General features: G+C 43.9%; 1 pseudogene; it reads left to right on the forward strand.

The window, feature by feature from the left end:
- The first annotated feature begins 1,172 nt into the window (after window positions 1-1,172).
- Window positions 1,173-3,152, forward strand: LOC145404842 (uncharacterized; annotated as a pseudogene).
- Window positions 3,153-24,187: the final 21,035 nt, after the last annotated feature.

The following is a 24,187-nucleotide window of genomic DNA, read 5'->3' on the forward strand; positions in this document are numbered from 1 at the left end:
CACACCATAACGAGAGGGACAGCACCGGCCCGACCATGGCGTATGGGAGCAATGTTGTCGTTTGCAAAGGACAGTTGATAACGTTTATTCTTTACTGGTAATTTTTCTGTTACACATTGGCCTCCCGTTTTATATTACTGGTGACATGTTGACAGTAGGCTAGTAACAGTAGTAGGTTTGCTGTCGTTTGTGTTGCTGTTGCTGTAGCCACAAAAGCTCACTTGGCCGGGAACCAGGCACAGTGTAGGTTGAAACTGTTTTTTTCTTGCAGTTCACCATCCTCCTTTCGGGGGATATGGAGGGAGTTGAGAGCTTTTAAAACCGGTTATATCGGTTCTACTGCGTAAAGTCACTCCTTTTCAGCACCATGTCGATAGCAAAGGGAAATATTTAACATACTAGAGAATAATGAGGCGCAACATGCAAAACAAGTTACTACTATCCATTTCAGAGGCGGAGTTGCGCTGTTTTTCGCAAATATCTCCTAAGCGAATCGTTGGATCAGTATGATATTTCAACACAGTACTTTTGACATCCGGGCCTAATTTATGACCCTTAAACCATACTGCTACATATGTTACTTTAGGAGTTTACTGAAGGATATTAAGCCTAATCCAGTCATCAAATCTAAGGTGTTATACAAAATCGGACGAGTGCGACTGTGTGGGGTAGCTCCTCCACTAACACCCTGAACAACCCTCTGACCATTCCTTCCCTACCCCCCAATATCGCGTTCACCCCCTCCCCGTTTTCCTCTTCACTCCCAGTCACACCATCCCTCTCCCATCTTTGCACTTCCGTTTTCTTTTTTCATTCTAATTGCATACATAATATTTGAATATGACAGTATGTATATACTTATCATACATTAGTACTATTATTTAACACAGTTACCTACTGTTGTGTGTGGCCATGAAAACCAGAGTGGGTCAAACGACCATAAAATCATTGGCTAATTACGTTGTTATGGCCGTATCATTACCGATGTATCTACGGTTACCAAAAATTTGAAGTCAGTTTTGTTTTTGGGCAACCAAATAAAATCGTTCATGGTTGCTTTATTTTTTCATCTTTTATTTTTAATAAGCAATTTATGCTTTCATTGAATATCCTCAGTCTCCCGTATCACTTCCCCCCTCTCTGAGGTACCCCCCCTTCCCCTTCCCGAGGTTATGACATCAGCAGGTACAGGGGATAGATCATTGACTGTTGAGGCACGCCCACTAACAACAGTATCTACAATGTCTTCCCGTTGCCCCCGTGGATGCAGGACAGCTTTTATCATTCGTCTTGCCACTTTGTTCAAGAGGGAAAGCACCCGTGGTCGAACTTACATAAGTTTGAATAGGTGAGTACATAGTTTTGTCCATGTTTATAGTATATGTGCTGTATTTCTTTGAATACGGCGGGCATAATAACCACCCACTTCACTTTATTTTCTTCGAGCATTTGCTAGACAATGGTATAAAAAGTAAAAATTACACCAAAAATATTCAATCGGTACTGTTGCTATATAAGTGTATAATAATGTTGGCAAAATCACTGACAAAAAAATCATAATGATCTCATGGATAACAATTATACCAATTATCTTGGAGTCAATTATTTATAGGGGAGAACGAGGTCTCTGGCTGTGAAAGCAAAGTAAGATGCTGCTGGTTCATAAGGCTGTGGGTAAAGAATGAGCCACAAGACCCTTTTCCTTCGAGTCTTTTATGTCTATAATAACCTACCATATTTTGCATTATGCGAGTATTGATGTAATGGACTTTCCTTTGTAAGTGAACTTGCTATCTATATCAAATTTTTTTCTGTTTTATGTTATGTGTACACGTTTCTTAACATATATAACAGTAAGGCAGACTGTATTATGTCGCAATGTCATATTATAGAAGAAATGCAAAATATAACAACACTGATCTTTATGCACACAGGCCTTACGAGCGAGTTGCGAACATCAGGGGCACGAGTGTGTCAACAGTGAGGAGCATTGTCAGCAAAGCCGCCACATCCTCCCCTTCCACACCAGCACCACCGTCCACAACCTACACGGGATGCTTCGACAACTTTACTGTCGGTGCAATACGCCGCCACATCCACAGAAAGTTTTCAGAAAGACAACATTTCACACTCAGTGTCATATCAGCTGATCTGAAAACAGCTGGTATTATCCCCGAGGATACCTCTGAAACAACAGTTTGGCGGATCATGCACACCATGGGATTCCGATACAGAGTGTCACAACGCAAGATGTATGTGAGGAAGGAATCGCTGGAGGTGGTGTGTCGTCGGATAGCCGCTCTCCGGGCTCTACAACGCCACCGGAAGGAGGGAAGAACGGTGGTGTATGTGGATGAGACATGGTTTACCACCAGGATGGGCCACAGTAGGGAGTGGGTGGATACCACTCAGGCTCCCATCAGCACCACCTACAGTCGTCAGGTACCACCTGGTGAAGGGGAGCGATTTGTGTTGGTCGCAGCTGGCACGGACGAAGGTTTTGTTGACGGTTCCTACCTGTGCTACCCAGCCAAAAGTAACCAGGGTGACTATCATGGGGAATAAACGGAGAACTGTTCCAGCGATGGCTAACAACGCAGCTCCTTCCGTCACTGCCAAACCCATCGGTGCTTGTACTGGACAATGCACCTTACCACAGTCAGCTAACAGAGGAGAGTCGATGCCCTACCACAGCCACCAGGAAGGCGGACCTCATCAGATGGCTGGAGCAGCACAAAATTTCCATCCCACCTGCTGCCACTCGCCCTGAGTTGCTGCTCCTTTGCCAGCAGAACCGCCCACAACCCCAGTATAAAATCGACAACACCATCCGTATGTGGGGCCACGAGGTCATACGGTTGCCACCTGGCCACCCAGAACTCAACGCCATCGAGCAAGTATGGGGCTGTATGAACCGCCATGTGCGCTCCACACTACAACGGTTTACCCGGACGGACCTACAGGATAGATTGGAGGAAGCCAGGTATATGGTACACAAGGACGTGTGGACGGGGGCTGTTCAGCACTCCCACAAATTTGAAGAAGAATACTGGAAGACTGACAACATACACGAGGGAGTGGAACCCATTATTATCAACATCGCCAGTGATGATGATGATGATGACGTCTTCTTTGAAAGTGATGTTGAATAAATTTTGTTATATTGTTTACATAGTTTTATTCCTACAATATGATATATTGCTCCAACTTAATAAATGTAATGGAATGTATGTAATAGTATTTACAATAAAATGACGATGTATGTATGTATATATTAATGAATATCACGCATCATATACAATAGAGCAATGGAGTTTATAATTTTGTAATAATATAAATAGAGACAGGTAAAACAATATATATCAACTGGACCATGTTCACATTTTAGGATGAATACACAGTATTGTAATAATAGTAATAACTTCTCCGAGAAGGTTCAGGCAACAAGTGATACAATTTGTAGTTCCTGAATTTCAATGATTGACCATAAACACTGCAAACATATAGGCATAGCTTCTATTACATGTACGTAATGATCCTGATGTACAGTACTTTCTACGCGAAATACGACTTGCATCCATTGCAAATAATCATATCAATACGTCTACAACTACATGACATTCTTACATTATAATACAGTGCTGGGATAATGAGGGAGGGACAAGAGTGATGAAGGAGGCGAGGAGCTCGGGGAGAATAGGAGGGATAACGAGGACGAGAAGGGGGAGAAGTAGGGGTAGTTAAGGAATAGTTTGGGAGGGTGTTGGGGGGGCAACACTTTCCTTCGAATGCGTCAACATGACTAGTCGACTTTCTGTTATTTTTCACGAGTAAACTCCTCACATAACATAAATAGCAATATGGTTTAAGGGTCATAAATTAGGCCCGGATGTCAAAAGTAGTGTGTTGAAATACCATACTGATCCAACGATTCGTTTAGGAGATATTTGCGATAAACAGCGCAACTCCGCCTCTGAAATGGATAGTAGGGAAGAACAACCCATGTACAAACAACAATACGGCTATATAATTATGTATATTGTAATATTTATATAACACATAATCGTATATAATATGGGAAAGTGTTTATGCATTGTATGTTACATAACTATTTAAATAATGATTTACGTCATTCTGGGTTCAAAGACTTGCTCAATACGTAGACACAGTTGGATATTTTATACTACGTAACAACCCAGTTGAAGGTTCCTCACACAGTTGCTACGTGGAATAACAGTGACCCGGGATCGTCGTCTGGTAAGCTTTGGCGTCTCTTAAATACCTCATTCTCAGCCAGCTATGTTGCTTTCTACGACTTTATATTCTTTTAAATGTTATTTATAGGATAATTATCCGAAATGTCATCGTATTGCATTTTGACAGTGCAGGTATGTCGAACAAGAGGTCTCCAGTGCACAGTATATATATTACAATGGGACTAAAATTAGTCTTACCCAAACATTCGCGTCATCTTACCTCCTTTCCTCTCCTTTCCCTGTTTTTCATTATGCTTGTCCCTTTCTACTTCACTGCTTTTTTTATTTCTCCATTATAACTTTAATCACTACTTTATGTGTTTTGTAACATCCAACGAAGAAATATTACAACAGTAATGTCAAATCTCCAGTCCACACACACACACACACACACACACACACACACACACACACACACACACACACACACACACACACACACACACACACACACACACACACACACACACACACACACACACACACACACACACGAAGTAGAAGTACAATCGGAGATTTAAGAAAACTTTTTTGCACCGATTTTTACCAATGTTATTATCACTTTATACCGAGTAATTTTTACAGATTATTTCCATTAATCTCATATACAAAGCCTTTCCGAACACGGTAGCGTAACCGAAAGTTTTATACTATACATCTCAACCAAATTATTGATTTTTTTTAATTCTCGGGCTGTAAATCCGGTTTGAGTGATGTGCAGTCGGCGACAACTTGATATTGTTGTTTTTTTTCAATGTACCGTTTTTTTTTCTATGTAACACGCGTTTATCTTCATCAAACAACATTAAACGTAAATTCAGTGTAAAGTTATACTGAGACTGAATAAACTCGGTCCGGATTGTACAGTAGAAGTTCCAAAATTGTATCCCTCGCCCGGCTATGACGGCCGGGTCGGTAAGGTTGTGCTGATCCAACCGTGGCGGGTGAGATCGAGTCCACCCCGCACAGGTGAAGCCAACTGTATCCGTACAAGGAAAGAGCTGGGCGGCCTGACAACTCGAGGATTAGAGTTGGAGGAAGGTCTGTGCAGGCTTCGTTGGTTTGTTTGTCTGGTTGCTTGTCTTGGCATGTGGTTGGCTTGGTTGGTTCGTTGTCTTGGTTGGCTGTGTTGGTTGCTGGATGGTCGCGGAACGGGGAAGGCTTGATCCTTCTGGGAAGTGAGGAGGGGTGTCATCTGGGGTCCGGGACCTGGGTGCGTCAAGAATCACGGAACAGGAGACAGGCTGTGATCCGGGATGCGACGGGGTGTGTTGGTTGGTTGACTGTCTGGCTTGATTAGTTGATTGTGTTGGTTAGTTGATTGCTTGCTTGATTTGGCTAGTTGCTTGGCATTGTTGCTGGATGGTCGCGGAACAGGGAAGGCTTGATCCTTCTGGGAAGTGAGGAATGGTGTCATCTGGGGTCCGGGACCTGGGTGCATCATGAATCACGAAACGGGAGACTGGCTGTGATCCGGGATGCGACGGGGTGTGTAGGTTGGTTCCTTGTCTGGCTTGGTTGTCGGGTTGATTGCCTTGGTTAGTTGATTGCTTCCTTGGGTTGGTTGCTGGATGGTCGCGGAACGGGGAAAGCTTGATCGCTCTGGGAAGTGAGGAGGGGTGTCATCAGGGGCCCGGAACCTGGGTGTACCACAAATCATGGAACGGGAGACTGGCTGTGATCCGGGATGTGACGGGGTTGGTTGTCTCGTTAGCTGATTGATTGGATCGACTGGTTGGGTTGGATTGCTTGCTGGATGGTCGCGGAACGGGGAAGGCTTGATCCTTCTGGGAAGTGAGGAGGGGTGTCATCTGGGGCCCGGAACCTGGGTGCATCACGAATCACGGAACGGGAGACTGGCTGTGATCCGGGATGTGACGGTGTGTGTTGGTCCGTTGGTTTCTGATTGATTGATAGATTTGATTGACTGGTTGGGTTGGATTGCTTGCTGGATGGTCGCGGAACGGGGAAGGCTTGATCCTTCTGGGAAGTGAGGAGGTGTGTCATCTGGGGCCCGGAACCTGGGTGCATCACGAATCACGGAACGGGAGACTGGCTGTGATCCGGGATGCGACGGGGTGTGTTTGTTGGTTGTCACTCACTGCCCATACCACTCATAGATCAGCTTCACTCATAGCCCATCACTCATCATAGCCTATCATCACTCATAGCCCATAATCACTCATAACCCATCATCACTCATAGCCCTTCATCACTCACAATAGCCCATCTTCACTCTTAAGCCATCATCACTCATTGTCCATTATCACTCATAGCCCATCATCACTCACCACAGCCCATCATCTTTCATTGTCCAGCATCACTATAAGCCATCATCACTCACTATAGCCCATCATCACTCATAGCCGATCATCACTCATAACCCATCATCACTCATCAATCATAGTCCATCATCACTCATAGCCCAGCATCACTCACCATAGCCCATCATCACTCATAGTCCATCATCACTCACCATAGCCAATCATCATTCATAGTCCATCATCACTCATAGTTCATCATCACTCACTATAGCCCATCATCAATAGTCCATCATCACTCACCATAGTCCATCATCACTCATAGTCCATCATCACTCACCATAGTCCATCATCACTCATCATGGCCCATCATCACTCATAGCCCATCATCAATCATCATAGCCCATCATCACTCATAGCCCATACCACTCACAGATCAACATCACTCATAACCCATCATCACTGATAGCCCATCATCACTCACCATAGCCCATCATCACTCATAGCCCATCATCACTCACTATAATCCAACATCACTCATAGCCCATCATCACTCATAACCCACCGTCTCTAATAACCCCCATCTCTCATAACCCAGCATCACTCATAACATTCCATCTCTCATCACTCCCATCTCTCATAACCCACTATCACTCATAATCCACCATCACTCATAACCCACCATCACCCATAATCCACCATCTCCCATAACCCACCATTACTAATAACCCACCATCACCCATAACCCACTATCACTAATAACCCACCATCACTAATAACCCACCATCACTCATAGACCAGCATTTCTCATAACCCACCATTACTCATAGACCAGCATCTCTCATAACCCACCATCACTCATAGACCAGCATCTCTCATAATCCATCATTATTCATAACACACAATCCTAAGTCATACGAATTTCTGTCTAATGGTTCACTATACACTCATTCAACAGTATGAACAGTGAGCAATAGAGATATTTGTATAATTATAATATTTAATATTTTACTGAAATATTTTTTCATTAATACTACTGCCTATTAGATAGCATATCATGAAATCCTAATGGAAACACATCCACAACATAGCTACAATTTTTTTTTTTTTTTTTTTTTTTTTAAGATACGAGAGCCAGGAAACTGTGCAAGCTGCCATTAAAACAATATTGGACACTTCCTCCATCCTCCATCCTCCCCACTCACCCACCTTCCTTTCCCACTCCTCTGCCTCGTCTTGTCACTTCATTTGCCTGTCTCAGCTCTTCCTACAGCCTTCACACGCTATGTTTCCATTCGTACCTTACAAAGGAAGCAACACTGTTGTATGCAGTCAATGACCGACAGTTATGTTGATTTCTACCCTCTCCTGTATGCTTTATATAATTCATAATTTAAAAGTGGATTTCTGTGTGTGTGTGTGTGTGTGTGTGTGTGTGTGTGTGTGTGTGTGTGTGTGTGTGTGTGTGTGTCGGATTTTGGGCATAAACCAAACTACTTCTCGCCTAGGGTCCAGCAGTCTTACGTGTCACACACCGATCATCCCTTACGACTTTGGATTTTAATATTACCAGTGTCTGCATTTTGTTGTAAATTAAATCATATATTAGCCTAAATTTTAGTACCGGTAAGTTTATATAAGCTGCCTGTCGATTTATCGAAATGCGAAATTAACCCTGCATGGTATAAGAGGTGGCATGTCAAGCACACTTGACTGTAACCTGTAGCTTTGACCACACAAGCTGCTTTCCCTTTCCCTCACACTAAGGTGCTGAGCACAATTCCTCTCCTCTCTCTCTCTCTCTCTCTCTCTCTCTCTCTCTCTCTCATTACACTGTGACCATACCACAATCTCCACAATCTTATAATAGGAAATTTACCACTGCCTGTTTCTTGTTAAGAAACAATGTGTATATAATCATACTATATTCGTGTAACTTTATATCTGTGATTATTAATCTATTTATATGTTTATTACAATGGTTCAACCCATCAAGGCAATCCACCCGACGTATGTGTTACTAGGGGGTGCGCCATTTGTGTAATTTTTATTATGTAAACCTTACACAATAAAATTTGTAAATCAAAAAACTTCTCCTCTAGTCATACTCTCCTGATATCCCTTTGTGGTATTCTTCCATACACACACACACACACACACACACACACACACACACACACACACACACACACACACACACACACACATGCAAGCGCAAACGAAATATTACTTTGTTCGATGTGTCCGTATGTGTGTGCCTGTGTGTGTGTGTGTGTGTGTGTGTGTGTGTGTGTGTGTGTGTTGGAGTCAGTTGGTTGGGTGGATGGGGTGGATGAGGTTGGAATGCTGGATGCTCTAGTTCGGTGCATCGCCAGGTTGGGTGGGCAGAATAGATGGTAAGGGTGGGGTGGGTTGGTTGGGTGGGATGTGTGGAGTGGCTTGGGGTGGGTTGTTGGGGTTGATGGGTTGGTGGGTGGATGCTTGAGGTGGGCTGGGCTTGATTGGCTGGATTGGTGGGTGGTCAGAGAGGGCTCTCTTAGTTAGGGTTGGATGGGATGAGTTTGGTAGATGAGTGGGGTTCGAATGGGTGGGTGGGATGTGGGCGTGAATGGGATTGGGTAAGAAGGGTGTTTGGCAATGTGGATAACGTTATAAAGGGATTTAATCCCCGAGCTAGGCAACTATGGCCATATAGCCCCGCTAGGTTACAGGAGAGCGCTACCACTCCCGGCACGGCAGTCCCGGGCGAGGCTTGAACTCGCAATCCCCCGATCACGACTCCGATGCTCTACCACTGAGCCACCGTGCCCCGCAATGTGGATAAGAGGGTGGGTCGGAGATGGCAGTGGGTGGATAGAATGGGTGGATTCCCAGGGAGGGGTGGGTTGGCAGGGTGGGTGAGTTTTCCTGGAGAGGTGCTTGAGTACAGTGGGAGGGTTGGGTGGGTGGATGTGATGGACGGTATTATTGGGTGAGCAAAGTGGGTGGCGTTCGTGGGTGTGAAGTATGAGTGGCCGGTGTCGGTGGGCAACATGGGTCTCGGAATGTGTGGGTGGGCAGAGTGGGTTGCCAGGGTTAGTGGGCACGGTGGCTCGCCAGGGTGGCTGAGAAGATTGCTTAGTCTGTGTGCTCTGGGTGCATGGTTGGTTTGGTGGGCTGGGCTGGATGGGTTCAGGGTGGGCAGGGGAGTGGGTGGATGTGTTGGATGGCATTGTTTAGTGAGCGTGGTGGGTGGCATTCGTGGGTGGGCAGGGTGGATGTTCAGGATTGGTGGGCTGGGTGGGACCCGCCCAGGTGGCTGGGCAACGTGAATGGCCAGGATGGGGTCGGTGGGTTGTGTTAGACGGGACAGTGCGTGGGTGGATGAGTGGGTAGGTGGACGAGTGGGTAGGTGGATGAGTGGGTAAGTGGACGAGTGGGCAGGTGGATGAGTGGGTGGCTGAATATGTGGCTCCCAAGATGACAAGGCAGGAGAGGGACTTACATGGCTCGTAATCAAATAACTCGTCGCTGTTACTGGGATTATAGTAGATTGTTTAGAAGACGTTGGATAAATATTTGCAAACCAGACTATACAGAAGGATCATTCCATTGAAATCTGCTAAAACTTCAATATAATTGGAACAGAAGGTGGATCTGTGCACGTAATAATACACCTAATACCTGAATAAATGAAAGTAATATTACATGCGGCAAGACGTGAGAGTGAATGAAGCTTCAGACATCCGATCCATCCACCTGACAAATCAGTGATTTGGTGGGGGTAAGGAGGGGGAGCTGGGGGGTGGACGTGTACGATTAACCTGACCTTTAGTGACAGACTAGCCTGTCCCTTAATTAGTGTTCATGACTGTACTACTAAGTTGCAGGAGATCATGAGTATACTTCCTCTCTCTCTCTCTCTCTCTCTCTCTCTCACACACACACACACACACACACACACACACACACACACACACATACACATAATGATAATAATAATAATTATTATTATTATTATTATTATTATCAGTAATAATAAGACTGAAAGCTGAGAAGCTGAGGATCAAAGAAATGGCAGATGATTACAGGACCAAAGTAGAGGACGAGTTAGAATCAGTGAACTGGAATTAATTGGATCTGGACAGCTGTGGAATGCATACAGGGATTGCTCGGTTAGGAATGATAAAGTGGTGTGTGGTGTGGCAAGCGTATCAACAAAAAAAGAAGGGTACGGCATGGTGGGATGAGGAGGTTAAGAGAGCGGTGGAGGAAAAGAGGAAGAAGTGGCTAAAGTGGTTACAGGATAGGGGTTCAGTTGAAATAAGAACTGAGTATATCGAGAGCAAGAAGCACGTAAAGAGACTAGTGAAGAGGGAAAAGAAAGATGATAAATGATGATCTGGGAAGAAATATGAATGCGAACTACTCTGAAAATAGGAAGTTCTTCTGGAAAGAGGTGCGGAAAAGTGGAAGTGAAAGCAGAAAGAAATGTGATGGTGTGAAGGATGCAGGTGGTAGGTTACTAACCCATGAAGATGAAGTACGGACCAGATGGAAAGAACATTTTGAAAGCATGATGAATGGGAAGAGAGGGAGCAGAGAGGCTGTAAACATGATTGGTTTTTGGGGTGTGCAGAGATGGCATGCAGTGCCAGGAAACGTGACACTCGCACAGGTAAAGAGCACTGTGAAACGGCTGAAAAATGGGAAAGCAGCTGGGGTTGATAAGGTGTATGCAGAGATGCTTCAGTGTAGTGGAGAGAGTGGCATAAAGTGCTACTTGGAGATACAGTATGTAAGAAGGCATGGATGCGTGAAACTGTGCCTGCAGAGTGGAATAATGCTGTGATTGTACCCCTGTACAAAAATAAAGGTGAGTGAAGTGAGTGCAAAAATGATCGTGGCATAAGTTTATTGAGTATGGTAGGGAAGGTATATGGAAGAATTATTATAGAGAACGTAAGAGAGATATCAGAAGTCCTAGTGAGTGATGAACAGGGTTGCTTTAGGAGTGGCACAGGATGTGTGGATCAAGTATTTGCAGTGAGACAGATAGCAAAGAAGGCTTGTGAGAAGGACCATAAGGTGTTTATGGCATTCATGGATCTGGAAAAAGCATACGACAAAGTAGACAGAGAGGGATTGTGGAAGGTTTTGCGCATGTATGGTGTAGATGGTAAGCTGCTAGGTGTTGTCAAGAGTTAATGGGCATCTAAGTGAATGGTTCACGTTCGGTGTGGATGTGCGACAAGGTTGTATGATTTCCCCATGGTTGTTCAATATATATATGGATGGGGTGATAAGAGAAAAACACGAGTAATGGAAAGAGGGATGGCGTTTGTAATGAATAGTGATAATTGGAATATCTCAAATTTGTTGTATGCTGATGATGCAGTACTGCTTGCAAGTACCGGACAAGAACATTGCAGGCTAGTGCAGAATTTTGCTGATGTATGTGAGCGTCGTGCCTTGACAGTAAATGTAGAGAAGAGTAAAGTGATGGTTATTGAGAGAGAAGGTGACTCCCAGTGTGATGTCACAGTGAATGGAGAGAGACTGTAATTGGTGAGAGAGTTCAAATACTTGGGTACAATGATAGAAAAGAGAGGAAAATGTGCAAAAGAAGTTGACAGTAGAGTGACACAAGGAAGAAAAGTAGCTGGTGCAATGAAGGCCTTGATAAGAAACAGAGGCTTGAGTGCTGCAGCTGCACGAGGCTTACATGAGGGAGTGTTAGTGCCAACTTTAACATATGCATGTGAGACTATGGTTTGGCATGAAAATGAAAAGTCAAGAGTAAGAGCAATGGAGATGGGACTGTTGAGGAATGTACGTGGAGTACAGAGGATGGAGAGGATACAAAATAGTGTGATTCGGGAAAGGTGTGGAGTGAGGAAGTCGGTGGACACCAGAGTCGAAGAGAGTGTACTGAGATCATCAGAGAAATTACCAATATGCCGGGAATCGAACCCGAGACTCTCAGGTGAGAGCCAGGCAGCATACCACTACACCACGACCAGGTAAAAGTTAACTCACGTTGTCACAATCTTGTAACCAACGTCCCTCCGCCCCCACTGTGGGCATGAAGAGGATGAGTTAACCCCCTGGCACTCGGGCCGTAAGTGTTTGGGATAGATTAAAAGCATCTACTTGCCCGAGTGCCAGGGGGTTAACTCATCCTCTTCATGCCCACAGTGGGGGGCGGAGGGACGTTGGTTACAAGATTGTGACAACGTGAGTTAACTTTTACCTGGTCGTGGTGTAGTGGTATGCTGCCTGGCTCTCACCTGAGAGTCTCGGGTTCGATTCCCGGCATATTGGTAATTTCTCTGATGATTTTTCCTGTGTAAAAAATACAGGTTCTCTCTTCTTTCTTCGTGTACTGAGATGGTATGGTCATGTGGAAAGAATGGATAACAATACAGTGGTGAAAAAGGTATACCTGAGCGAATTTGAAGGAGGGAGGAGGCGAGGTAGGCCAAGGAGAAGGTGGAGAGATATGGTGGATGAGTGTTTGAGGAAGAGAGGTTTGGAAGTCGGTGAGGCTAGGGAACTGACAAGAGACTGAGCTAGCTGGATGAACGCTGTGAGGAGAAGTGCATGATCAGGGATTTTGGCACCCCTTGTGAGCATAACAGCATCCGGATTGACTCAATCGGATACGTTTGTGTGACGCTGCAGAATTTGGTGAATGTTTTTGGTGTATCCGGTAGAGCCAGGATTCTGGGGGCTTGAATGATGAGTGAATGGAAGTGTGGCCTATTTGGATTGGGCTAGTTTGTGCTGTCTGGACATTGCGACTCCTCACCCTGCCTTTGGGTGGGAAAGGAGGTCCGGATGATGATGATGATGATAATAATAATAATAATGATGATAATAATAATAATAATAATAGTAATAATGAAAATAATAATGATAACGGTGATGATAATGATGACGATTGATGATTGATTAATGATTGGTGATATTATTATTATTATTATTATTATTATTATTATTATTATTATCATCATCATCATCATCATTATCATTATTATTATTATTATTATTATTATTATTATTACCCGTCCCCTCCCTGGAGGAGCTCAAGGATGGGTATTGTTTTCACTGGGTTTGTCTGTCTGTTTGTCTGTCTGTTAACTTTATGCGAAAACTATGGTGCAATTTTGACTAAAATTACAGAGATGATGGGCTATGACCTTTTGATCACCTGATTAAATTTTGTGCCAAATTGGACCAAAGCCCAAGGTGTAGGCCCAAAAAATATAAAAGAAAAATAGTTTTTTCCCCATAACTCCTTTCATATTCGTCATATCGAATGAAACCAAAACGTAAAGGTACATCTTTCAAATCTGCATCCTATAAAATGCCTCATTACATCAGGGGGGTCACCCCCTTGTAAGCGGTAGGAGGGTCAGTGTCAGGTGGATCGGGCCTAAAATTGTCAGTTTTCACCCGATTTACTCCAAATTTGATATGTGACATTTTTGACTAGATATCCTGTTGTGTTTATACGTCGGCTCTAAAATGACTGCCGGGGAAGGGTTATTATTATTATTACTAGTAGTAGTAGTAGCAGCAGTAGTAGTAGTACTAGTAGTAGTAGTAGTAGTAGTATAGTAGTAGTAGCAATGGTAGAAGTAGTAGCAGTAGTGATAGGAGGAGGAGGAGGAGTATTGTTGTTGTACTTATTATTATTATGCGGCAACGATGATTCTATGTACTTTCTTGTGACTCACGATTCATAGCACGTATCAGTTTCAGGCCAGAAAACTGGAATACAGGTAGAGCAGGAGACTTTGATTCAGCAAAAGTAAACCACATAAATCTTAATACTATCTCATCTGTTGTGAGAGACGATCTTTGTATACACATAAACTGAGAATCATCAAATATTATAAGAAATGTTAGTCCTGTATTCTCTATGTTGGATACTAGTAAGCCCGTGAGCTGCCCCCCATCAGACTGTCACGGCAGCAGGACACCCAACCCAGCCCAGGTCTCACCCCCACCCGCTTAAGGTCTTTATTTTGACAAGAGCAGGATAAGAACCCAAATGCAGCTGGACTGGTCTGATAGGGGAGATTACAGATAAGCGCTATCTGTCGTGGGAGTAGTTTTAGGAAGAGAGGGGGGGGGAGAGGAGGAAGAGGAGGAAGGAGAAGAGGAGGACATAGACAGTGGAGAAGAAAAGTAGGAAAGGGAGACGTTCCTCATACTTCCATCCTCTTTCTGTGCTTCATTCCTTAGGTTTGTAATGACCCAGTTGTGGTTGCTCCTCCTTCTTCCCTTGTGTGGCGTAATTCTCTCTCTCTCTCTCTCTCTCTCTCTCTCTCTCTCTCTCTCTCGTTTGTCCGTGTATTCATCTATCTATCTGTGTGTGTGTGTGTGTGTGTGTGTGTGTGTGTGTGTGTGTGTGTGTGTGTGTGTGTGTGTGTGTTCTAATTCTCGGGACACAGTGTATGGAAGCACGTATTTGCATTTTACAGTAAATTATTCAGTCTCCTTAACCTGCTCTCAGTGCTCTGTATTGTATATTGTGGCACTACAAACAATATAGTTTTGCCATTTCAGCATTTTCACTCTTCATTTTCAAGCGAAGATAAAAAGAGTAAATGCTCTGAGACTGATTAGCGAGCTGTGGTGTGAAAAAAATGTTCTGAGGATCGAATAGGTGAGCTGTCATACACTAAGATGACCAAGTTTGCCTCCTAGAAGCCAGTGGAACTTCCCTATTACAAGATACAGCACCAGTCATAACAAAAATGGGTAACCTGGTGTGAATGGTGACACATTACCCACGTTAAAGACACCTTTTAGTTGTGACAAAACCTTAACTCTTTAGTTTCGAGGTGGTTCCATTGGGCAGAATAAAATCGTCTGAAATTATGATGAAGGAAACCAGTTATGACAGGAAAAGTCGATTCCCGACACAGTATTAAGATGTCAGTCGTCTGAAATTAGCAAAAATAAATCACAGACTACGTAAACAGTGGCCCAGGTATTTATAACCAGTATTCCATAATTACATTTCTGCATCTATATTATAATGATCCCATCTCTGTATGTTTGTTGGTTTGTCCATTTGTTACCGTAACACAGCTAAACCGGCGCATTGTAGCACAATTTTTGTTAGAGCAAGGAACGGCCAAAATGCTCTAACTTGAAGAATAAAACAATTACCAGTCCAATCGGGCCACTGGATCCCGAGTTATTACTCAATTCTGGTCTTTTGACATCGAGCAGAGACCACCTTTAGGCGGATCACTTTCTTTGTGGGCATTGAAGTTACTGTAACACAGCCTTTTCAATAAGCCAGTCGCCAGTCGTCCATAAATGAACAAGTGGTGTTGGGACAGTGAAAATAATATGAAAAGTCTGTAGTGTGCAGTCAAGGGATGGGCATGCCGGATGGCTGCACTTGATAGAGGGCGTACTGAGAGTATACGGGGTGTAGCAATTAAAGGGTAATGATGCCAAAAGTAAGATGACAATCAAAGGCGATTAACATCTGTGCGAGATCAACGAAACTCCCACAGACCTGTTGCTTTTTATGGTCATGCCTCCTGTACAGTTAATATCAGGTGATAAAGTGAAATGGAAAGATAGAAGTGATGAGTACATAGCGAAGGGTCATTTGGAATCGTTGTAGTTGTTGAGTAACTCCAGTCTGTGTTGCCGAGCAGACCCATCAACCACATGCAAGCAACCGACTCTGCGGGGCCGTCCCATGCTGTGGACCGATGTTCCCTTACAGTAGACAGCTCCTTTCCACAGCGAGGTGCAGGGAAGAGTGTAGAGGCATGGTTCCTCGGTGGACTTCGTGTGTGCGTCTCTCCACCCAATTAACAAGGGCACCATAGTAGACTCAACATCATCCTATTATTTGATTATATGGTTACCACCCAACGTTATAATTGGTTTCCGGGGTTACAGGAAACCGCTAAGCTTGCCACTCATGTACAGTTGCCCAACTTTCCACCTAAGCCACCTAGCCGCGAGAGGTGGTTAACGGGTGCTGGCAACAGTGTATCTGTTTGTTCGTGTGTACATGCTCGACGAAAGTTCGGATCATCAACTCTCTTCGTCCGTAGTGACCCTCCGTCAGAGTTCATCCCAATATTCAGGAGACAATTTTTAGCCGATATAACTTCAAAGGAACTTCTTGAAAGTATTGGATAATGCGAGTACTGAAAACAAGTAAAATAACCTAAACGACCGCATCTTTACATATATTACATATTTATAAACGTATTAGTTTTCATTATTACATGATAAACCCATGGCTCAAAATTGTCTACTGAATATTGAGAGGAAGAACCGTCGTGTGACCAGTAGAAAAACAGATGCTGGTGTCCGGCTGTTCGTTTTGCATTTCGCAAGTCCTGGGCCGGTCTCGATTAACCGTATTGAAATACCATTCTTGATCTGAGACATGATTAGATAAGTTATGCCATTAATCGTTACAGGTATAGTCATTGGGCGGATAGTAATTTAAATTAAGTAGGAGAGATAGGAACTGTAGATGTTGGAGGCTGAAACTCGTTCGTTGAGGCGGAATACTTCCTCGAGTCTTGGTTCGTGGGATCAAAAAAAAAAAAACTGTTCCAGCCTGTAATGATAATTTCATGTTCGTTATGTTGCATTTACCAGTCACGTAAGTAATATCACAGGCAATAGTTATATAAATGTCCCAACAATTCATGAATCAATAGCAATTGTGCTTAAAATGACTGGAAGGTTTTGCATACTGTGATGGAGAGGTGGTGTCTTCATCTTGCTATAATGTGAGATAATGTTCGGTGAATAATCGATGAGCGTGTAAATGTGTGACCTCACACATAAGCAGCACCGCTCACAATCAATTTTCCTTGTAATGTGTAACTAAGTCATTCGTTTGATGAATGGACTATAAAGGTGTGCTGTTATGACCATCGTCATATGAAATATAATACAGTAAGTTCTTATCATAGCTGATATAATATCCATATTCGACAGCAGTATGCATAAACTCTTAGCCTGTTGAGGTGACAGTATTTTAACCCGCCCCGTCCCGACCACTTTCTCACCAATGGTACCCCCCAATCCTGACCATTTTTGGACCCAAATTTTTTTTGCTAAAACTTTCGCTTTTGGTCAGAAACAATGGTCAGTCACAAAGAAATTGTTCCCTGGGGTCCATAATTGCCTTAAACAGGTATGCCTTGGTCACACCTGGCACCATGTTCTCTGTAGGTGGTCTGAGCCTCTAACGTTTTCTATGGTATTATAAGTCTGGGAAACCAATGAAAGTAAGTAGATATGTATTTATTACATAATTTCAGACCTTACGATTCAACTGAGCGTCATATTAGCGCGTACTTACACAGTGAGTGTTATCGCGATATCATTTGTTTCATCTTACACTAGTATTCAACTTATAAATTACCTTACTACTAACATTACAACAAATTCCACTTTATATAATTCCTATCACATACTTACTGACCAGAATGTTCTACTGAGCGTAATATTTTCGCAGATTTACACAGTGGGTGTACTCGTGACATCAATTATTACAACTTACACTATTTTTCAACTTATACATTTTATTCATGCTAACATTACACCCGTTTCCACTTTATGCTTGCTATCACATATTTACTGACCAGGGTGTTATACTGAGCGTCATATTTTCGCAGATTTATACAGTGGGTGTAGTTTTCATATCACTTCGTTCAACTTACACACTTTCTCAACTTATACATTACTTTCCTGCAAACATTACACCCATTTCAAGTTTATATAAGACTTGGCACATACTGACTGGCCTTACCATTATACTGAGCGTCATATCGCCATCCCACACAGTTTCAGTAGTGTAGGAAGTTATGGTACCGTACTCTCTGAAACATGGCTGAAGGCACAACGCAACATTGGTGGTGGTGGGGGAGGTGGAGAGCGGCGCCTTTCATCACTCGCACTTCTCTTCCCTCTCCCTTTTCCTTTACCCTTTCCCTTCCCTTTCCTTCCTTTCCCCACATCCTGGGACTGTGTGGAGGAAGTTTGGGAATATTGTATGGCGAAAGACGTGCTGGGGAGTGGCTCCACCTCCTCTCCCCTAGGCCTACGTGCACCACGTGCTCGTGCTGCCTCCCTCACACCATTTCCCTTTCACCCCGCACTCCCACCACACCACTTTCGCCTTCCCCAGACAAAACACTAGGCCATACTTTATTTGCCCTCTCGCCCCACCTTCTGATCCTCGGGGTGAGATTTTTTCCTTCCCCAACCACGAGGCAACATCACGTCCTAAGCCGCCGTCATCGTCATCGTCCTCATCCTCGTCCTCATCAGAATCTCTCTCTAGGGGATGGAGAGAGGTCCATGCAGGTGTTTTGGGTGCAGGCTGGCCTTCCCTTGCCTTACGATACGTGACATACCGCTTTTTCCGGGGCGAAGGGACCTCCTCATCACTGCTTGTTATTTCCTCCTCAGGCTGCACATAATCTCGATCCACCACATCATCATCAAGTGGAGAATCACTATCTCCAGTGAAGGCATCCAGGGCGGATTGTATTTCGTCGTCTGAGAGACCTTTACGCGCCATGTCTGACCTGGGTCACTGCTAACAGGTGAGTGACCGAGACAAGGGCGAGCGCAGGTCACGCGGGGTCTGGGATGCTGCCTGCCTGGGGGCAGGTAGGGGAGGCTTGTGTACGTGGGCGAATCGAAAATCTCGCGTGAATTTTGAAAATTGTGGAAATTATGAACCTTGCCATTGCAGGCCGTTGAAGTACGTCAACGGGATTGGCAGTGACATAACGTGAGGACGTGGAAGTACGTCGACGGGACGCCGCGGGTTAACATACCTCTTCATGATGCACCACAGAACACATAAAAACATCTACCTGAAGTACTACCAACGAGGAAATAAGCAACCGTTAACAGTGTCTGAACATCATCCTAATGGTTATTGGTCAGTGTCATTCATGATGTGAATATGGCAGGTAATCTTACTTGTAACTGGATGTAGATGTCAGGTAAATGTAATCCTCTTCAACTTATACTGATAATAGTATCAAGTGATAATTTTGAAATGGAATTTCTGATATAAGGAGAGAATGAGAGAGAGAGAGAAAGGCTTGGAGCGATTCCAGTATTTAGTGCATTAACATGTTATGGTAATATAAAAACAACATAAGAAATATAATGTTTAGTATTGTTAAGAATGCAAATATTTAGTACAATGCTAACAGATCTCAAAAACTAGTTCGGCAATTATTATCACTGGCGGTATGAATAACGTAACACCTCCCCCCCCCCGTCCGGCGCCTGCCCTGGCCTTCACTATGCTAAGCTCCCTCCTTAAGCAGCTCTCCCACCTGCTCGACCAGTTCCAGGAAACAGGCCGCATGGAATTGTTGCGTGCCACAGGTTGCACGGACCAAGGCCAAGTAGGTATAGTATAATATATATTTTTCTATATTTATATCATAATATTATATATATTATCTTGTTATAAAACTAATATACTCATATTAATTGGCCTTGGTCAGCGCGACCTGTGGCACACAACAATTTTCCGTGCGACCAGTTTCATGCAACTGGCTGAGCCGAAGGGAGAGCCGCCTTACTCCTGAGACATTTTTTTCCCCACCCAACTCCGTACCCAGCCATCTATGGGAAGAACTCTGACTCTGACAGAGGTTCACTACGGACGAAGAGAGTTGATGATTCGAACGTTCGTAGAGCATGTACACACGAACAAACAGATACACTGTTGCCAGCACCCGTTACCCACCTCTCGCGGCTAGGCGGCCCAGGTGGAAGGTTTGGCGACTGTACATGTAGAGTCACCGGAAGTGGAAAGAAGAGTAATAAGAAGTGACAGAAAGAATTGGAGAAAGAAAAACCGAAATGGAAAAATGGAAGAGAAGAATACAAGAGGAAACAAAGTTTATAGGGTTCTGGGAGGAAGTAGTGATCATTGAAAATTATTATGTTGGCCCAGTTGGTATATCGTGATTGGATGCCGTGCTGATGATGTGGGCAGAACCGCGACATCCCAACCTGTCCCTATCAGGATGTTTCCCATCCAGAAATAACTCCCCCCACCCCCCCACCCCCACACACACACAGAAAAAGAAGAGGGGGCGGGGGATTTTCCTCCATCTGAAGGCAATGAGTCTAGTTAATTGTGACTGTCAGGCCAATCTAGTTCTTAGTGGTAAGGCATGGTCGACAGGTAACTTTTCTTCGGATCAAGAACTGAATACCAGCGACTCTGATAAGACTCGTTTGGTAGACTTGCGTGTGTGTGTGTGTGTGTGTGTGTGTGTGTGTGTGTGTGTGTGTGTGTGTGTGTGTGTGTGTGTGCATCCCAGCCTCCTAGACATTTTTCGCTGCCGCCTCTCCGGGCATTGGACAAGAGACTGTATTTGTTGTTTCCTCTGTACATTGGGAGACAGCATGTGTCACGGATGAAGACAACAGTGCATAATCAAGAAGACGGCTTTTGCAATCAGATATAGTTAATTTATATGTGTCTGTGAATCGGTGTGACCACGTTGCATGTTTATTGAAGCGATGTCTTCTTTTTAAGTTTCTTTTCTTGTTAAGCAGCAATAGTCATTAGTAGTACTTTACCACGTATGTTTTTCAAATAATCGTTGTTTTCAGGTGTTACTCTTGATGGAAATATTAGGTAGAGAACTAAACCAGTGAGAAAAGGTTGTTTGTTTGGAAGGCAATAGAAATACTTGGTCATTGACAGGCTTGTAAACGTTCCTCTCTTGATCACTTTGAAGTCTGGGGCAATGCATGTGGCAGTAAAATAATTGAGTAAGTGTAGTCAAGGTTCACTAATATGTGGTATCATGTGATGTGATGTAGCAGCTTCCTACACTAAGCAGCACCCAGGCGGCATCAGCAAAGGTCTCATCTAATTGCAGGTGTGTTGGCTTGACCAGGTGGCACACAGGGAAGGCAAGGAGGAAGCCGGAGATAAGGCACCTCCCATTACCGATGGAAGGCTGCTTAGTTGTTAACGCGCCACTACTGGTTTAAAGCTGCTTATTTATTAATGACGCCGGTATCTTGATGGTAGGGAGGATCTTGATGGCTGCCAATGAGGCCTGATTTGTGGGGGAATTGCATGTGTGGCTGGCGGGACAACACACGAGCGGTACCGGTGCTCTTTAACCAGTGCTGTGAAGTAGCCAGTAAAACTACAGTATTTATGCACTGCCTTTCCATCCTCCGCACCGTCTCCACCTGGCCAGAGAATATTTTAATCAGATGAATCATACACTGTTTGTTGTAACGTTTTCTCTTGTGACGTATCGCCAAAAATTTGGAAGGCATGAATGATCAGTGAATGGACATATGGCCCAATTTGCTGCGCATTTTTGCTTGGTACGTCCCTTACTATTGTTTTTTTCCATATCCAATCTCTAGATCCTGCTCAGCCAGTGAATTTGAGGGAATTGTGAAGTTGAAGATTATGATTATGATGATGAGGGTATTGTCTTCCACCTTTTCCTTTCTCTCCTGCTCCAGCTTCTTTCTCTTCAGGCAGGATAGGACCCCTGAAGGCCATCTCTTACTGGTAGGGTGGAAGCTCATGGTCCAGGCGGGGCAAGACTGCATATTTTCTTGGAAAACAAAATTAGGGACAATGGTAGAGCACCGCCCGGACCAGACTTGAGGCAGGGTGTGGCAGAGGGCGGGGGGGAGAACTACTGAAAGCAACAGTCTTAAATTTTTGATCGAGAAACATGATTTTTTGAGCAGTGCCACAGAGAGTCACCCGATTTTTGTGTGTGTGTCCAACTCTGGGCATAGGCTTCACAGCCTGCACCTAAGGCCCAGTAGTTCTCCTACACACCATACACCTTCACATGTCACCTTTTCGGCGCTAACACCCACCGTCCATAGTGAATACATGCTAGGTCTGTTTCATACAGGACTGGTGTACTGGTATTAGCAGGGGTATTTTTACGACATATCGGCGGGTTTTCTGGTAGACTAGTAAAGCTTGATTTTATGAAATTCAAATCCTTAAACTGTTCCCTGCCCCAGCCGGGGTTTGAACCTGGGTCTGGTTGGACCGCAGGCCACCTCTCAACCGATTGAGCCACCTCCTCCTCCATGTCCCCAGAAGTCGTGGTCAACGGCGACATGCAAGGACATAGTTTTTATTTGTCATCAAGGAAAACATAACCTTGCACAGTGGAGAATCCCTGCGCTAGCTTTTAGGCAGAGTGGGAGTCCCCCGAACCTAAGACTGGGACGGGGGGAGGCAGTGTCAGTGTACACGATTTTTTTTTTTTTTTTCAACCAAGGAAAGCAAAATTGTACATAATATTAGACCTCCACCCAGACCAGGTTTTAGCGAGGGAGGGGGACCCTCATGAAAAATTATCTTTTCTCTACGAATACTTCAGAGGTGACTGCGACTGTTAAAGGTTTCTCTTGTAATGTTTAGGGCTAACTATGGTGTTATTTGCGTTTGATTTGAGTTTCTGGGTTTCATAAAGTATCCTGCTGTGGAGTGAGGCTACGCAGTTTTGTTGTGCATGCTGTTCTTTCCCTGTGCCCTCCTTAACTCGTCTTGCCTCCGGATTACTTCCAGAAAACTAAGGACATTTGCCATTATCAGGGCGAGTTTTTACCCACTCCCTATCCGATCCTTACCTAACCTACCTCAGAGGCGCGTTAGATTAAGCGATGGCCTCGGTAGCCTGCAAAGGGTGTGTTTAACGGCATCGTTAGCGGGATATCAGTGACATGGGAGGGTGGGCTGTAGCAAGTGTGAGGCTTTGAATTATGCCCACCTTAGACCTTAAATCACAAATAATACACACGTCAAACTCTTTAGTGATGAAAAGGGATATTCTTCAGGACTAGACTATTGGAGCCATATTTTAATGCTAATAATTCCACCAGTATATTAAGGATGGGTTGATGGGCAGCTTAATGGGGATTTAAGCGCGGCTGATTTAGTCTTAACATGTATATCGTCGGGTGGAATATTTAAGGTTCCAGTAAATGTGAAAAGTTGAACCGTCTTCCTCGAATGGGCACCATAACTATAAATGTACTGAAAGATACCCTGGACAGTATATCCCACAGGAGAGCTATATAGGTAAGTATGTATGTACATGATGATATAAGTCCTCTAAATATAATGATATTGGAACATTTTACAAGGATAAAAAGCTGTTAATTGCATTAATAACCTGGAATTTCATGGCTGGTCTTTTCTCTAGTACATCAGTGTTTCTCAGTCGAATAGGATGGCGTCTTTTTTTTTTTTTTTTTTTTTTTTTTTTTTGTAAGTGTACTGCTGCCTCTTGTCGGATTATCTGAGAACCTAGCTGCCTTAGGTTAGTCCTGTTTCTAAACCACTGAATAGCCAGGTCACTTGGCTATTTATTTCAAGCCGGTAGAAAGACTCTCCGTTTAATTGTTGTTTGTGATTTGCGAACTAGTCTTTGATCCATAAACATAACTCATCCCCAAGATTATGGTTTTTAACTTACAAATCGGTCTCTTTGGGGGAACTTTAATCAGAATGTTTTTAAGGGATAAGAGGTTAGTGAGAGGCGAGTAACCTTTCTTGGAAGCTGCCTTACTGTCTGACAAGTAGTGCAGGACTGGAAGCAAAAATTGTAACATTTAATGGTATCGGTAATATCTTATTTG

Source organism: Coenobita brevimanus, chromosome 7, assembly GCF_032717465.1.
Source record: "Coenobita brevimanus isolate Jiangsu-jjx chromosome 7, ASM3271746v2, whole genome shotgun sequence".
Lineage (NCBI taxonomy): Eukaryota > Metazoa > Arthropoda > Malacostraca > Decapoda > Coenobitidae > Coenobita > Coenobita brevimanus.